This window comes from Stegostoma tigrinum, chromosome 8 (assembly GCF_030684315.1).
Source record: "Stegostoma tigrinum isolate sSteTig4 chromosome 8, sSteTig4.hap1, whole genome shotgun sequence".
Classification (NCBI taxonomy): domain Eukaryota; kingdom Metazoa; phylum Chordata; class Chondrichthyes; order Orectolobiformes; family Stegostomatidae; genus Stegostoma; species Stegostoma tigrinum.
The window spans coordinates 54,513,066-54,532,367 of NC_081361.1; positions in this window are offsets into that span (position 1 = coordinate 54,513,066).

The following is a 19,302-nucleotide window of genomic DNA, read 5'->3' on the forward strand; positions in this document are numbered from 1 at the left end:
CAGTGGGTGGAGGGGAAGAGCTGGGCTGGTTGTGTGGTGCAGTGGGGGAAGGGGACGAACTGGGCTGGTTTTGGGATGCGGTGGGGGAAGGGGAGATTTTGAAGCTGGTGAAGTCCACATTGATACCATTGGACTGCAGGGTTCCCAAGCGGAATATGAGTTGCTGTTCCTGCAACCTTCGGGTGGCATCATTGTGGCACTGCAGGAGGCCCATGATGGACATGTCATCTAAAGAATGGGAGGGGAAGTGGAAATGATTCGCGACTGGGAGGTGCAGTTGTTTATTGCGAACTGAGCAGAGGTGTTCTGCAAAGCGGTCCCCATGCCTCCGCTTGGTTTCCCCAATGTAGAGGAAGCCACGCTGGGCACAATGGATACAGTATACCACATTCGCAGATGTGCAGGTGAACCTCTGCTTAATATGGAAAGTCATCTTGGGGCCTGGGATAGTGGTGAGGGAGGAGGTGTGGGGGCAAGTGTAGCATTTCCTGCGGTTGCAGGGGAAGGTGCCGGGTGTGGTGGGGTTGGAGGGCAGTGTGGAGTGAACAAGGGAGTCACGGAGAGAGTGGTCTCTCCTGAAGGCAGACAAGGGTGGGGATGGAAAAATGTCTTGGGTGGTGGGGTCGGATTGTAGATGGCGGAAGTGTCGGAGGATGATGCGTTGTATCTGGAGGTTGGTGGGGTGGTGTGTGAGAACGAGGGGGATCCTCTTTGGGCTGTTGTCGAGGGGGCGGGGTGTGAGGGATGTGTTGCGGGAAATGCGGGAGACGTGGTCAAGGGCGTTCTCGACCACTGTGGGGGGAAAGTTGCGGTCCTTGAAGAACTTGGACATCTGGGATGTGCGGGAGTGGAATGCCTCATCGTGGTAGCAGATACGGCGGAGGCGGAGGAATTGGGAATAGGGGATGGAATTTTCTCCTCTTTGGTCCAGGACCTCCCGACCTACGTCCGTGACACCACCCACGCCCTCCACCTCCTCCAGGACTTCCTATTCCCTGGCCCCCAACACCTCATTTTCACCATGGATGTCCAGTCCCTATACACCTGTATTCCGCATGCAGATGGCCTCAAGGCCTTCTGCTTCCTGTCCCGCAGGCCCGACCAGTCCCCCTCCACCGACACCCTCATCCGCCTAGCCGAACTCATCCTCACTCTCAACAACTTCTCTTTCGATTCCTCCCACTTCCTACAGACAAAGGGGGTGGCCATGGGCACCCGCATGGGCCCCAGCTATGCCTGCCTCTTTGTAGGTTACGTGGAACAGTCCCTCTTCTCGCACCTACACAGGCCCCAAACCCCAACTCTTCCTCCGTTACATTGATGACTGTATCGGCGCCGCCTCTTGCTCCTCAGAGAAGCTCGAATAGTTCATCCACTTCACCAACACCTTCTACCCCAACCTTCAGTTCACCTGGGCCATCTCCAGCACATCCCTCACCTTCCTGGACCCCTCAGTCTCCATCTCAGGCAATCAGCTTGTAACTGATGTCCATTTCAAGCCCACCGACTCCCACAGCTACCTAGAATACACCTCCTCCCACCCACCCTCCTCCAAAAATTCCATCCCCTATTCCCAATTCCTCTGCCTCCGCCGCATCTGCTCCCACGATGAGGCATTCCCCTGCATATCCCAGATGTCCAAGTTCTTCAAGGACCGCAACTTTCCCCCCACAGTGGTCAAGAACGCCCTTGACTGCGTCTCCCGCATTTCCCCCAACACATCCCTCATACCCCGCCCCCTCCACAACCGCCCAAAGAGGATTCCCCTCGTTCTCACACACCACCCCACCAACCTCCAGATACAACGCATCATCCTCCGACACTTCCGCCATCTACAATCCAACTCCACCACCCAAGACATTTTTCCATCCCCACCCTAGTCTGCTTTCCGGAGAGACCACTCTCTCCATGACTCCCTTGTTCACTCCACACTGCCCTCCAACCCCACCACACCTGGCACCTTCCCCTGCAACCGCAGGAAATGCTACACTTGCCTCCTCCCTCACCCCTATCCCAGGTCCCAAGATGACTTACCATATTAAGCAGAGGTTCACCTGCACATCTGCCAATGTGGTATACTGTATCCATTGTACCCGGTGTGTCTTCCTTTACATTGGGGAAACCAAGCGGAGGCTTGGGGACCGCTTTGCAGAACACCTCCGCTCGGTTCGCAATAAACAACTGCACCTCCCAGTCGCAAACCATTTCCAGTCCCCCTCCCATTCTTTAGATAACATGTCCATCATGGGCCTCCTGCAGTGCCACAATGATGCCACCCGAAGGTTGCAGGAACAGCAACTCATATTCCGCTTGGGAACCCTGCAGCCCAATGGTATCAATGTGGACTTCACCAGCTTCAAAATCTCCCCTTCCCCTACCGCATCCCAAAACCAGCCCAGTTTGCCCCCCCCCGCCACTGCTCCACACAACCAGCCAGCTCTTCCCCTCCACCCACTGCATCCCAAAACCAGTCCAGCCTGTCTCTGCCTCCCTAACCTGTTCTTCCTCTCACCCATCCCTTCCTCCCACCCCAAGCCGCACCTCCATCTCCTACCTACTGACCTCATCCCACCTCCTTGACCTGTCCGTCTTCCCTGGACTGACCTATCCCCTCCCTACCTCCCCACCTATACTCTCCTCTCCACCTATCTTCTTTTCTCTCCATCTTCGGTCCGCCTCCCCCTCTCTCCCTATTTATTCCAGAACCCTCACCCCATCCCCCTCTCTGATGAAGTGTCTAGGCCCGAAACGTCAGCTTTTGTGCTCCTGAAATGCTGCTGGGCCTGCTGTGTTCATCCAGCCTCACATTTTATTAGCTCGTACTCCAGCATGGATGGAAGTTCAAAGTTTGCAGATTACACAATACTGCGTGAAAGTGTGAAATGTGATGAGAATACGGAGGTGATGCAATGTGATTTCGACAGGCTGAGTGAGTGGGTAAATGCGTTACAGATGAATTATAATGTGGACAAATGTGAGGTTATCCATTTTGGTAGCAAAAATAGGAGGGCATTATTATTTGAATGGCTGTAAATTGACGGGGGGAATGTTCACTGAGACATGGTTTCCTTGTGCACAAGTCACTAAGAGTAAGCATGCAGGTGCAGCAGGTATTAAAGAAAGCAAACTGTCTGTTGGCCTTCATAATGAGAGGATTTGAGTAAAGGAACAAGGATTTTTTTTCTACAATTATACAGAGCATTAGTGAGGCCACAACAAGAATATTGTGTGCAATTTTTGTCTCTTTATCTGAAGAAGGTGCCTGTGCTATTGAGGGATTGCAGCAAAGGATTATCAAATTGATTCCTGGGATGGCAGGACTGGCATAAAAGGAGAGATTCAGTCAATTGGGATTGTATTCACTGGAGCTGAGAAGAAGAAGGGGGATCTCATAGAAACCTATAAAATTCTAACGGGTCTACACAGGTTGGAGCAGGAAGAATATTCCCAATGGTGGGGGAGTCCAGAACCAAGGGTCATAGTTTAATCTTTTATGACTGAAATGAGAAGAAATTTATTTGCCCAAAGACAGCTGAGCCTGTAGAATTCACTACCACAGGAAGCCGTTGAGGCAAAACATTCTGTTTTCAAGAAGGAGATCAAGGGATGTGGGGAGTAGGTGGGATTAGGGTATTGAGCTTGATGATCAGCTATAATCATAAAGAATGGAGAATCAGTCTCAAGAAGTCAAATAGCCTTTTCCTGCTCATATCATCTATGTTGTGGAAGCAGAATTCTGATTGTAGTAGTCTCCAAAGGAATTGCCCAGGCAATTGATTTATCTGCAGGGTATTTGCTTGCTCCATGGGACCCTCTTAAAGTCTGCATTTCAGTCAGAGGCCTGTGAGGACTCTGATGAAATTAGGGTGGCTCAGTGGTTCGATTCCACCCTCAGGCGACTGCCTGTGTGGAGTTTGTACATTCTCTCTGTGTCTGTCTGGGTTTCTGCCAGGTGCTCCAGTTTCTTCCCACAGTCCAAAAGCTAGGTGGATTGGCCAAGCCAAGTTGCTCATAGTGCACGGATGTGTAGAATAGGTGGGCTATAGGGGGATGAGTTGGTGTGGACTTGTTGGGCTGAAGGGCCTATTTCTGTAGGGATTCTCTTTAAAAAAAAGTAAAATAGTCCCTCAGAAAAAGTTAGACTATTAAATATATTGTCTAAGTCTCAGTACCTAATCAACGGAACCAATACTTACCTCATTCACCCCAACTGCATATTCTCCACATTCTCCAGACCACTTATACCCTGGAGACTTTGACCTGACGTCCCAGGAACTGCACAACACCCCACCTTCAGCCCCTGGGACCTAACCATTACCAACTCCTGCCGGACCGAATTTCTTCTACCCAACCTAAACACTGAATAACATACTTGTCACTGCCTTGTTACATTGTACCCTGGCACTCTATTTCTTGGGACTGTACCCAGCTGGCAGCCTGTTTATTTTACAACCTAACTGGCTGATACACAATTCTCTGGCACCCTTGTACTTTAGCAGTTGGCAACCTCCTCTGCCCCACCCCACAAAATTCATCCATCACCACCACAATCATCCTGACACCCAACCTTAAACCTTATGCACTGACCATTTAACAGCATCTGTCAAAGTGGTTTTCTATGAATCCAGATGTTCATACTACAAAATAGTCAGCTCAACTGCAGTGAAAACAGGGTGTGGTTTGCCTTCTCCTTGACATTTCTGTATTGTGAAAGAATGCATACTTCACTTTGTATGTTGATGATCTAGATGAAGGAACTGTGGACATTCTGGTTAAGTTTACAGACAATATAAAGATAGGTGGAGGGACAGGTAGTACTGAGGAGATGGGGAGGCTGCAGAAGGATTTGGACAGGTAGGAGAGTGGGCAAAGAAGTCGCAGATGGAGTACAACATGGGAAAGTGTGAGGTCATGCACTTTGGTAAGAGGAATAAAAGCATGGACTATTTTCTGAAGTGCAAAGAGACTTGGGAGTTCTAGTCCAAGATTCTGCCAAGGTAAACTTGCAGGTTGAGTCAGTAGTCAGGAAGGCAAATGCAATGTTGGCAGTTATTTTGAGAGGACTTGACTTTTAAAGCAGCAATGTACTACTGAAGCTTTAAAAGGCTCCTGTCAGGCCACATTTGGAGTATTGTGTGAATTTTTGGGCCCCATATCTCAGGAAGGACATACTGGCCCTGGAGCAGGTTCAGTGAAGGTTCACGAGAATGGTCCCAGGAATGGAAAGCTTAATATATGAGGAACATTTGAGGACTCTGGAACTATATTCATTGGAGTTTAGAAGGATAGGGAGTATAAAATCTAAACTTTCAGAATACTGAATGGCCTGGACAGAGTTGATGTTGGGAAGATGCTTTCATTGGTCGCAAAGACTAGGACCCAAGGATAGAGCCTGAGAGTAAGGGGAAGACTTTTTAGAACGGAGATAAGGAGAAATTTCTTCAGCCAGAGAGTGGTGAATCTACGGAATTCACTGCCACAGAAGGCTGTGGAGGCCAGGTAATTGAGTACATTTAAGACTGAGATAGATAGATTCTTGATTATCAAAGGGATCAAGGGTTATGGGGAGGAAGCGGGAGATTGGCGTTGAGGAACTTATCATCCATGACTGAATGGCGGAGCAAATTCAATGGACTGAATGGCCTAATTTCTACTCTTATGGTATTAACTGTCAGAATGGAACAAAAGCTGTGTATCTCTGAAAGAGCCCTGCTCAGAATCTCCTGTCAGAAACAAGGAGTTTGCCCCTTTTGCTCAGAAAAACTAGCACAATTTTTTTTCAGTTCTCCAGCATCTGCACTATTTTGGGCATGCCTGAGGAACTACTCTGTGTCTGCTGTTAGGCTTGGCGAAGGTTCAGATTATGCTCTGTTTAACATCGGAGAGAGCAAAATCTGCAGATGCTGGAGTCAGTCAGTACAATGAGCTGGAAGAACACAGCAGGACAGGAAAGTCAATGTTGACTGCCTGACCTGCTGTGTTCCTCCAGTTCCTCACTGCATTGACACTTTAACATGTTATTCATTCTGGCTGCCTGCTTCTTCTGCAGCCAGGACTGTACCTGATAATGAGAGCATACAGTGTCTGCTGTAATGCTTAAGGCACCCTGAGACTACAAAGCCTGAAGGGTATTGGCATGGAGTACAGTGTTCACATTTGATTTCATAATATTTTTTATAGTGCACATTTCTACATTAAGTGAGCAGTCATTTATCCATCCATAGAAATCCACAGTAGTTCCTTGATTTTTACGATTTTCGTTTTAAAATGGCTACATTCTTTGCTCATCCAAAATGAATGACTTTTGAAATCCATTAGCCATGTTTTTATCTGCTCACTTTATTATTATCTCTTTATAAATTCACGTTCCCACCCTCCAATTTAGTGTGCCACCAATCGTTGTATCACCTTAAAACTGAGGCATGTCTTCTTATTCTATTATGCAAATCATTACTCCAGATTTTATGGTAGATACTCATCATAAGTGCAAATTGAGCAGGAACACTTCCACATCTGCAGTTGTGCAGCTAAACACAGATGGGATGTGGGCATCACTGTCTAGGCCACAATCTATTGCCCTTGAGCAGTTAATAGTGAGTCACTTCCCGTTGTCCATGAACCTTAGATACACCCACGGTGCTGTTAGGAGCAGACTTCCATTGATTTTAGCCCAGTGACAGTGAAGAAATGGCAATATAGTTCCAAGTAAGAATAATATATAACTTACTGCAGAACTTGTGGGTGGCGGCAGTCCCATGGACCTTCTGCCAATTGTTCCTCTAGGTGGCACCAGCTACAAGTTTGGAAGATGCTGTGAAAGGAACCTTATTGAGGTTCTACTGTCCATCTGTAGATGGTATACACATCTGCCACTACTTGTCAGGGTGGAGACTGGTGGATGGGGTACCAGTCAATCAGGTTGCTGGACAGCACCTCCACAAACCAAATCATGCTGGGGATTAGTTGAGACTGAACATTTAGATATGTGAACTTGCTGTTGATGAACACTTTAGTTACCCACTAAACTTAGCAGAAAATGCTGGAACTGGCATCTTCACGTGAAAGTAAATATTTAAAAATCCAATTAGTTTCAATTACCAAGAAGTGACTTGTATATGCTGAAAATCGTTTTTTTAAAGAGTAGAGTGTCAATTCTTCAGGTTTCAATTATTGTTGATAATTTTAAATCATGTACTGTTTTTGTCTCTTTACCATATTTATTTCCCTTTATTTCACTGTCTGTGCAGTATCTACATTGAATTGAATGCTTTAATTCACGCTGCCTGGTTTAGTCTCTCTATGTCTCAGTGGCAGTTCTTCAATTCTATTAATTACCTGGCTCACTAACACCTCAGGTTGCTAAAAATCTCTGTTAGCAAGTTGTCTTTCAGAAGCCAGCAAATATTCTGTTGGAAGCTGTAAGCATAATGAACAATGAGGGTTATTGTTTGATCGGGCCATCAATATATAGTGAACCGTTCAGAGTCTACCAGAAGTTCTTGTGGGGTATTACTAATCAGTTCCTCCCTGTTCAAGTTAACTGTCTGTAACCTGACTCTGATCATTCTGACACTGGACCAATTTCCTAAACAAGTCAATAATCTGAATTATATTTCATGAGTTCTAATTTTAGCTAATAATCTCTTAAGCAAAAAATTAAACTTTTTTTATTCGCGATTATGTACATCTGCAAACATATATTCCATCTTTCTAATTGGCTCCAAACTCTCTCTAAGTTCTCCATCATTTTATCCTTACTTGTAAATTTTCATAATTTCCCCTCAATAAATGTGAGTCTAACTGTTTCATGATTTTCTGACTTTCTTACCATTTTCCTCACCATTTTCATTTTCCGAACTCAGGGGACAATTCTGAGAAGCTTTGGAATCTTCCGTATCTCCACATTTCCAGTGATTCCTCACTATGTAGGCCCCTGACCACTGGGAATCAACTTAGGACCTCAGATGTGCAAGCTTCTGGTGACGAACAGTTCAAATTTCATGTGAGGCAGAACTAGATGCAGTATACAATGAGAAGAGGGACAGTAAATACAGGATTTTAGGTGTTGTATTTGAATGCACGCAGGATGCAAAAAAAGGTAAATGAGCTTGTGGCGTAGGTCGAAATTGGTAGGTATAATGCGGTGGGCATCACAGATATGTAACTCCAAGGGGATCAAGACTGGGAGCTAAATATCCAAAGATACATCCTATCAAAAAACAGGAAGTGGGTGGGGGTTGGGTTGCCTTATTAGTAAGAAATAAAATTAAATCAATAGTAAGAAACGATGTAGGGTCAGATGATGTAGAACCTGCGTGCGTAGAATTGAGAAACAGCAGAGTGAAAAAACCACAATGGGAATTATGTACAAGCTTCCAAACAGTACTCGGTATGTAGGCAACAAGATACACCAGGAGATAGGAAAGGCATGTAAGAAAGGTAAGGTTACAGCAATCGTGGAGAATTACAATATCCAGGTGGACAGGGAAAATCAGGTTGGTAGTGGATTCTAAGAAAGGGAATTTGTGGAATGTGTACAAGATGGTTTTTTTGGAGCAGCTTGTGGTGGAGCCCTGTAGGGAACAGGCAATTCTTGATTTAGTGTTGTGCTACGAGGCAGACTTGATAAGGGAGCTTAAGGTGAGGGAACCCTTAGGTGGCAGTGCCCATAACATGATTGAATTTACTCTGCAATTTGAGAGGGAGAAGGTGGAATTAGATGTAACAGCATTACAGTTGAATAAAGGCAACTACTGAAGCAAGAGAGAAGACCTGATGAGAATTGACTGGGAGAGGAGCCTAACTGGAAAGACATTGGAATAGCAATGGCATGAGTTTCGGGAAGTAATTTTGGAGGCACAGCAAAAATTTATTCTTAGGAAAACGAAGCATACTAAAGAGGTCATGAGGCAACCGTGGCTGACTAGGGAAGTCAGGGACAGCATAAACGTAAAAAAGAAAGATTAATATGGTGAAAGGAGTGGGGATCCAGAGGATTGTGAAGCCTACAAAGACCAACAGAGGACAACTAAAAATGAAATAAGGAAGGAGAAGATTAAAGATGAGGTAAGCTAACCAGTAATATAAAAGAAGATGGCAAGAGTTTCTTTAATTATATATAGGACAAAAGAGAAGCAAAAGTGTACTTCGGGCTGCTGGAAAATGATGCTAGAGAAGTAGTGATGGAGAACAAAGAAATGGCAGAGGAGCTGAACAAGTACTTTGTATCAATCCTCACAGTGGCAGATGGAACATAATGTAGAAAAGTGTGAGGTCATGCACTTTGGAAAGAAGAATAGAGCATAGATTATTTTCTAAATGGGGAGAAAATTCAGAAATCTCAGGTGCAAAGGGACTTGGCACTCCTAGTCCAGCATTCTGTTGAGGTAAACTTACAGGCTGATTCTGTAGTTAGGAAGGCAAATACATTGTTGGCATTTATTTCAGCATTTATTGGCATTTAGATTTACAGAATATAAATGCGGGGATGTACTTCTGAGGCTTCATAAGGCTCTTGTCAGACCACATTTAGAATATTGTGAGCAAAATTGGCCCCCATATCTCAGGAAGATTGCACTGGCCCTGGAGCAGGTCCGGAGGAGGTTCATGAGAATGATCCAAGAAGATATGAGGAATGTTGGAAGACTCTTGGTCTATACTCAATGGAATTTAGAAAGTTGAGGGGGATCTAATTGAAACTTACAGAATAGTGGATGGCCTGAACAGAGTGGACATTGGGAAGATGTTTCCATTAGCAGGAGAGACTAGGACCCAAGGGCACAACCTTAGAATAAATGGAAAACCCTTTCGGAGAATGATGAGGAGAAACTACCTCTTCTGCCAGAGACTGGTGAGTCTATGGAATTCATTGCCACAGAAGGCTATGGTGGCCCATTGATTGGGTATATTTAAGACAGAGATAGAAAGGCTCTTGATTATCAAGGGGATCAAAGTTTATGGGTAGAACACAGCGGAATGGGATTGAGAAACTTATAAGCCATGATTAAATGGCAAAGCAAACTCGATGGGCCAAATAGCCTAATTTCTGCTCCTATGTCTTATGGTCTATTCAAGGTGCATATCTGACAGGGACATTATAAGTTTCATCACATACTCCTTCTCTTATTTATAGTCTTTTGATTTTACCATGTATGTCAATTACCTATTTACTTTGTTGATTACTGCTCTGCATTCTTAAAATATGTTGATCAGTCTCTTTCCATTTTCATGAAGCTTTACTAATCATGAAATTCTCATTGTCTATTTCTGCATTAGATTTAATCTGCCATTGTGTTGGTCACTTGGAAATTTTTCTGATTTAGTAGCTAATTCCTGACCTATTTCTTATGGTTCCACTTTCCTAATTTGACATTAGCAGCAAATTTGAGAGTGCGTATTGATGTTCTGCATTGACATCATGTATTTAAAATTAGAAACCAGTACTGCTGCCAGTATTGAGTCCTGGGGCATCCACTCAGGTTTGTCAAGCAGTTTTATTCCTCTTCTGCATCAATTTTGATTGTTGCTAACTAATTTAAACATGTTAGGAGAGTGGGCAAAAAAGTGGCAGAGTGGAATACAATGTCAAAAAGTGTGAAGTCATGCACTTTGGTAGGAAGAATAGAGGCAAAATGGGGCAAAAAATTCAGAAATCTTAAATGCAAAGGGACTTGGGGGTTGAATAGATAATCCTGAAGTTTATTCTTAGTAATATTTAATTCCATTAACTTACATAGAGTGGAAATAAGAAAATGTGTCTATAATTGCTTGAGTCAGATTGAATATGCTATTTGCATATTGATACACCATTAGCCTGGTTCCAATCTGCTGATGTCTCCTCAGACTCTGTTTTGACCACTGTGACTACATCGCAGATCTCCTTAAAAAAAACCCAGGAAATAGGAGCAGGGCTAGGCCATTTAGCCTTTTGAGCCTACTCCACTGTTCATTATGATCATCCAACCTAGTACCCAGTTCCTCTTTCCCCCCACATGCTTGGATCACTTCAGCTCTAAGAACTATTTATAACTCCTTCTTCTCATTTAGATCTCCTGCCAAGTTTCTCTCAATACGCTGGTAACATGAATTCCTGAGTATTTATGTTAGGTAATTTACATTTTTAAATATTACCTCTTATTTATAGGGGGAATTCGTGAATATACAAAACATCATTTTGAATGTACTGCATAGGACCGGACTATTTGGCCGATGTATTTTCTGCTAGTATTTCTGTTCAAAACGGGCCTCCCCCAGTCCTTCTACTGCATCTTAAATTTTCAGCATATCTTTCTAGTCTATCATATACTTGTCCCATTCCTTTTGGGAGCATCTACGCTACTTGTCTCAGTCTATTGCTAAAAAAACAAATTCCATTTTCGAAGCATTCAAAATAATGTCTATTTATGCTCTCTGGTTTAGGATTCTTCCACATGTCGGAACATTCTACATCCACCATTTCCAACCCATCCATAATTTTAAAAATGTCTATTGGGTCTCAATTCTACGTTTTCTGTCTCCTATAGAAATATTGACCCACTCTGGTCAATCCTTCTGGTTACATATAATGGCTCAGCTCAGGTATAAAGTGTTTTTATTTCACTCTCTCCAGCGCATAGCATGACCGTTAGATGGTATGGAAACCAGAGTGCAGTCTGACGAGAGACTGTTTACACTTAACACTGTTCCCTAACCTTTAAATTCAAAATTCCTAGAAATAAATCCCCCAATTTACAAAACATGTTAGGAACTGACCTGTGATGGTACTTCTCAAAGTTATTTACCTATGTCCTTCAAATTCTTTGCCCAGCAGTTTCCTACTTATTAAGTGCAAGTGATGTTTGTTTTTCTCCTAACATAGAGAATAGTTTCAATTTACCTGTGTTAAAGTTCATGATTTTATGTGAAACAATTTTTGATTCAAGAGGACATCTTACGCATTGGAAGTTTTGAAGTCTGCACTTTATTAAAAAGTGGCTGAATTTGCAGCTCCACACTCTGCAAGCAGCTTCTGTTTTGTCATTCTAGTTTCAGTCATAGACGTAGAGATAAAGTGAGTATCCTCAGCTCAGTAACCTTATTTGTCTGGTGGTTACCTTTAGGACATGTCTTGGGACATTTTTCTACTTTATTAGACAAGTGCTAATTCAAATTCCTGCCCCTTCCCATCTTCATTACCGTCCATTTTCTCCACTTGCCTTCCTTACGGTTCTTACTTCATCCCCACCTTTGTGGCCATTTACTCACCCTCCATTTCCCCTGTGGCATGCATTCTGTACCTCCCATTGCATTAATCTTTCTAGTGATGCCTCTTTACATATTCTGTCCTTGACTTTACTCTTGCATCCTATCATATTTTTGGTACTATTCCCACACGTCACTTTCTCCCTATTATTTCTGCACAGCTGCTGCAACACAAGAACAAGACCACATCAGTGAAATGTGCACGCTATATTCAGGAATAACTAGTCTGATTGTTGTTTCTGTAGAACAAAGGAGCTCCTTTCTCAGTTTCAGTATTTATATTGAGTATTCAGAGTGCTAATATGGTGAAGTAGTGCTTGATCATGAGTTACCTATCGATCTTCAAAGAAGTTGGACATGCATGCAGAAAGTGTCTACTGTACTGATTGTGTCAGCAATTACTGAACTATTATGTTAAACTTACTGTTTGGAAGTATGGAAGCTTGCAATTTTCCTTTCAGCCCTTCAATAGATTTTTGCATGCATTCATGTTACATTCTGTATTTTACATTTGACCTTTTTTGTTGTTTCATTCTTCTATGTATTTTCCCTCTAATTTTATAGATGAACACATACATTTCTAAATAGGAACATGAGAAATACAACCAAAAATAGGCTGTAGAGCTGTTTGAGCCTGCTTCATCATACATTAAAATCCTCATTTCTACTTCAGTTCCACTGAAAGCACGATACCTTGATTCCTATCATATCCATTAATCTATTGATCCCTCTCTTCAACAAATTCGGTGACTGAGGATCCATAGTTCTTACAGGTAGAGACTATCATTAAAGACTCACAAGTGATTCAACTTGTTCTCATCTCCGTCCTAATTGGCCAATCCCTTATTTCTGAGACTATGACCCTTAGTCCCTGACTTTCCAACCAGTGAAAATATCATCTAATTATCTAGCCTGTCAGGACCTTATGTAATTTATGTGCTATTTTTATGTGTGTGAATCAGTTGGGAAAATATGGCAAGATTGGAAAACTGAAATTCCTGATGTCAAAAAAGTCAAATTTTCTATCAGAGGTTTAAATGGCAATCTTGCTAGTGAGTTCCAGGGCCAACTTGCATGTATGAACATCTCACTGTTAAATAATCTCACTTCATTTGTAAGAGAGAGAAATCAGACAGTGACAATTCCTGACATGAAAGTCTCAGCAGGTTTCTGGTGGCTGCAATTCATTGAACAATTTCCCTGAGCAATATCTCCTCCAAGCCTCCATCTTGGACAGCATTCCCCAGCACTTCAGGGCATGCTCCATGGGTAGTCACTGCCTACATCCTTTGTTCACGGAGATTGGCACATGCACAGTCAAGGGACCGGGCAGGTTGTTGTACAAGACCATGCTATCTACTGCATGTGCCAGAAGCTTACATGGCAAACACACTGTGCTTCAACTAAATGGCTACGTCACAAAGTCTATGTGAAGTAGTTCTCAGGCAAGTTAAGGAGGAACTGTCATCAGTTTGGGGGTCTCATCTCAGTTAGTCTGAGCATTGTCCAATCTCGGTCGAGATGTTTAAACATAGTTAATCAGCCATTTTGAGCATTCAGGGTCAGAGGCTCCGTGTCATTGCAGCCCAAGAAGTGGACCATCGTCAGTACTGCAGATCCAGTGCAAACAGACCAGGAATTAGTAATAGGACAGCCACAGAACTGCATCAAGATCAACTGACGGTCTGTTCACTCATTAGTGAGGGATGGGAACTGAGCCATGGTTAGTCCCGGGGGACTGTTCACTGAAAGTCACGATGAGTTGTCAGGGGCCCACTGCTGTGGCGAGCAAGTTAGTGAAGTGAAGGCTGCCATGGAGGCTTGTGCAAGCAGCTGACAAAGCCAGATCAGCTTGAGCAGTCCAACACCGTAATTGCTTTCTTTGTCTTTCACTATTCAAAACAATTTTGTGTCAAAGTGTTCGAATGCATACAGGAATGATAGGAGTACACCCAACATCCTGCACATGCATCCTGATTAACTCAAAGTCCAAGATGTATGTAGAAACTGAGCAGGGTTTTTAACCTTTGGAATAATTTGTCAATTGTTTTATAGAGTTTTATTAGCTATGAGAAGCATTGGATGCATTCTCAATTGATACCTACTGATATGTTGTTATTTAGGAATGATTTCATCAATTATTTTTTAAAAATCAAAAGAACTGCAAACGTTGGAAATCAGAAACTGAAATGGAATTTTCTGGAAAAAATCAGCAGGTCTGGCAGCATCACTGACCCTTCTTAAGAACTGGAGTTGACCTGCTGAATTTTTCCAGCAATTTCTGTTTTTACTTCACTAATTATTTGCTTTAAGTGCTCAAAACCGCTACTTAATTAGAGCATATTGTCAGTGAAAAGGAGGAAAACATCAAATGATGGCAAAAGAAAATGCTGGAAGTGTACATTGATCCTGAGCAATTTCTTTAAAAGCAGTGGGAATTTTTTTTTTAACCTTTAAGTTTGTAAAGCTTATTCACTTAAGATTGCAATTTTAAACAGAACTCAGGGTAAATTTTTAAAAATCTAATTTTAATTTGTGACCTTTCACAAATACAAACAATTCATCTTCAAAAGTCATAATATTATTTTCAATATAATAGCTAATGCATCATTTGTTTGAATAGCTAATCAGCCCCATTCATTACTATGCGTGATAATCACTTGACATAAAAGGCTTTCACAGCAACTACAGTGCTTTAATTTGAATTTGTGAAATGATCAGAATAAGCACTAATTGATGAATGAGATACGGTGCTCTTATTTGGCAATATTGAAGATGATAAATTAACACTTTTTACATTAATTACTGAAAATCTGCATGTTGAACCTCTTCAATGATCACTTTTCACATTTTCACTTCTACCTGGTTCAGTCACATCTTGTCCAGTTGTTCTGTATGTCTTGTAATCTTTTGTAAAATTGCATCATGTTAATGGCACTTCTACCAGTCATTCTCTGTTTTCACTTAAGCAGAGAAGATAGAATTAAAACCCCAATTTGTGGGCAGGGACCTGGAAACCTACCAGGCTGAAAGCTGTAAAAAAAAAGTTTCTCTCTTCACGATGTTGCCAAACTGGCTGGATTTCTCCAGCATTTTCTGTTTTTATTTCAGATTTTCAACATCTGTAGTATTTTGCTTTTGTAAGAGTAATTTCATAGCACATATGTGCCATTATCGAATCAATGAATGCCTGGTTAATTTCCCCTTGAAAGGTCTCACATCACCAACAAGTCCACCCTACCCCCACAGACAAAACGTAGCAAATTTACTTTACCCTCTCTATGTGCTGGCAATCATTTTTCATCATTATTTCATACGTGATGTTTTGTTGAAAGTAATACACCATCTAAGTTGTGTTCTGGTGAGTTGCAGGCTCTGCCTGAAAGTCAGTATTCCCCACAGCAAACAACCTTCATGTACTTGTGATAATGGGAACTGCAGATGCTGGAGAATCCAAGATAATGAAATGTCAAGCTAGATGAACACAGCAGGCCCAGCAGCATCTCAGGAGCACAAAAGCTGACGTTTTGGGCTAGACCCCATGTACCTGTTTGTGTGGCTGTCTTATAAACACCAATCTCATCAATCCTTTTATTTGACAATCAATATCCCCTAATTTTGCCTTCAGCCCTGGCCTCTGCATCGCCATGCTCAGTATTACTATCCGCTGTCCCTCTCATTGAAGCAAGCTGGTGAGGTGTGAACCCTCCATCTGTCTCCTGTGATGATACTATTGCTTTAAGACACGTATTCTGTCCTGGCTTCTTTTATGAAGAAAGGTTGAGACAGAGGAGACCTGTTACCTCAAATCTAGTAAACAGCTTGAGGCCTTGCATTTTCTTTATTAAAGTTGGGATAACAGAAGCATCCTGAGTGGGTGCAGTCAAGCTCCCACAGAACCAGGATTTTTACCTTTATCTTTCAGCAGTTGCTATGGTCTTAAAGCTGAATGTAGAAGTTCTTATTCCTCTCTCGGATACAGCTAAAAGCTGAGGTTCTCTTCCGGCTGCGAGAATTGAATGTGAAACAATCTATTCTACAGAATCTGCCTTTGTCAAGGGTGTGTTTACGGGATGTTGTTATATTGGGACAGTCAATTATATATTTACTTTGTTAAGGATTTTGGTAGACTCACAGTTATGACAATATTCTTGTTTTTATTTGGTCGGTATTTTAACCGTAATCTAAAAATAAACTGTGTTTTGCTTAAAGTCGAGTAATTTGACCAATCAAATTGCAGCTGAAACACAATGCCTTACATTTACCTTTAAATTGAGAAATAAGATAGAGCCTAGGCTGTTTTCTTAATATATTTTGAGGGGGTTTGGTCTGGCCCATAACAAATTGGGAGCTCTTATTAGTATAAAAATTTCTCATTCCAGTTTGGATTTAAGATTATTGAACTCAAAGGCAGAGAGTGGTGAGAGTTGGTGTTCTCTGTTTTTGGTCTGGTCCATAACACTTCCCGATCCCCTTCATTCAGTACTCCATGCCCTCCCATGCTATCGTAGATCCCACTCTTCTATATGGAGTTGCTGCACTTCACAGTCATTATCGCCTCTGTGCCCTTGATTCCAAAATCCCTGCACTTGAGTTTTCCACTTTCTCCAATACTGTACAGACTGTCTCTGACAACCCATCTTGATACTCGCTTCCCAAATCCCTAGGATAACTGAGCATGAGCCAGCCCCAGCTGAGCCCACAGCTCTCCAATTGACTCAACTGTAATCCCCAGTTGCAGTTGACCTATAGGACTGACTGTGACCCAGTCCCCGAAAGACATGGGTCCTTCACCTTATCACAATAAATGCTTGCCTGATTCTGGTCAACATCCTGGACTGGGACAGGACAATGAGAGTGGTGGCACCCACTGACTGACTGTAGTCCACCCTCACTCCACAGAAGACTGTTCCATTTAGACTTCCGTGCATGGTGTTTGGTTGAAGCAGATGCAGTTTGTTTGCAGTATAAACTGCTGTTGCAGGATGTCCTTGTGATATTGACATGGCATAAACCCATAAAGTAATATGTCCACAGCCCTTGACTGTTCAGTGCAGCAATAATAACAAGTTGTTTGGCTTTCTGTCTGAGTTATTTGACAGTGAAAAGTGTTGTATAGTGTCACCACTCTCCAGCACCATCTTAAAGCACAGAAATATAAACGAAATCATAGAACATAAAGGCAGAGAAGGGAAAAATAAAATGTTCAACTTTACAGTCCTTGTTAAGTGCTCTGCCATGGGCCTAGTAACCGGGCAGATGTTCCCTTTACCACGCCACCATCCCTGGAATGAAAATCACCACTCTTTGGTGCCATCTTGCCTCAACTGACAGCTTTGCCACTATGAATTCTAGCTGGACTTCGCCAATGTGGATGCCACCGATGCTGCCAGATATAGCAGTGGCCCAAACGTGACTCCACTATCACCATTAATCAGCATCAGGCCCACCTCACTGATGCAGCTGCCACCAATGCTGCCAGGTTTTGTTCTGGACCCAAACTCACCTCCGCCGCTGCAGCCATGAGTCGGCTCTAGGACCACCTCGTCAATGCAGAAGCTGCTGGGCAACCCCAACCCGCCTCTGACATTGTCACCACGAATCCACGCCGGGCCCACTTGAGTCTGCACTGGGCTCACTCACTGCCGATGCTGTTGCCACGACCGAGCTCTTCAACCAGAGGTAACAAAAACAAAAGGGAAAAGTAAAGAGAAAAAAAAGAAGGAACAGAAACGAAGAGAAAAAAGAATGGAGCAGTCGAACCCTGGGCTCTGAAGCCCTACTCCTCCTCCATTTTACAGGAATGCTGTAAGCCTATAGGTTCTGAATGAAATGGTTTGCCACTAAAAGACAAGGCACTGATAGCTGGGACGGAGCATTAAGAAAGCTAAGAGCCATCAAATCAATTCTGTGCATTAAAAATGACATTTCCTCAGAATATAGTAAGTGTAAAAAGTTTGCTTTGAAATTGGACCGTCAAATATAGCCTCAGTTTGAAATTGGAGCCAAAAAAATCAGCAATGTCAGGACGTTGATCCAAAAGTTATTTTCCTTCAAATGGAAAAAGTGTGGCCAAGGTGATCTTAGTCCAGATTATCTTTAATTTCCCTAAACTAAGAAGAGGAAAAGCCATCCAGTGTTCCTACTCTTGATTGATAAATAATGACACTGTCTGGAAAAGACAGGTGAGGACTGAAACAAGTATGACTCGAATATTTACTGCAGTCAAATATCTTAAATATGCACATAGAAGAATGCCCATTGGCTTGAGATATTAGTCAATAGTTAGGAACAGTAGAATCACATTAGGTGCAACAGAGACAGGCAACAAAGGGTAAATAGATAAATCATAAACCGAAAAGAAGGCTGTATAATTTGATGCCAGGAATTAAGTTGACTCCAAAGCAGAATATTAAAATTCAGAAGCATTGCTAAAAGGCAGTGTGTTCCTAGTCAACAAAAGGACAATGAGGAAGTGAATTCAATTTGAAAAATGGGCACAGTTAGATTTATAGAATCATAGAGTTATACAGCATGGAAATAGGCTCTTCAGCCCAACTCATCTGTGCCATTTTCCAGCATTTGGCCTTATCCCTCTAAACCCTTCCTATTTGTGTACATGTCCAGATGCCTTTTAAATGTTGTAATTGTACCAGCATCCACCAGTTCTTCTAGTAGTTCATTCCATGCATGCACTGCACTCTGTGTGAAAAGGTTGCCGTCAGATCCCTTTTGAAATCTTTCCCCTCTCAACTTAAACCTCTGCCCTTCAGTTTTGGGGTCCCTACCCTGGGAAAAATACCTTGGCTACTCGCCCTATCCATGGATCTCATGATTTTATAAACTTCCATTAGGTCACCATCCACCTTTCAGCTCCAAATCGTATTGTTGTCCTTTTGGTCGTCAGCTCTCCTGTGTTCCTGGCCATGGCATCTATGTGTTAACCGCCTTCCTGTTTGTGCCATTTCCAAACTAACGTGTGTCAGGTCACATGACATAGTATTTCTTGTTCTTCAAGAAAGTTTGTTTATTTTGATCCATTTCTCCAACAAATGATTCATT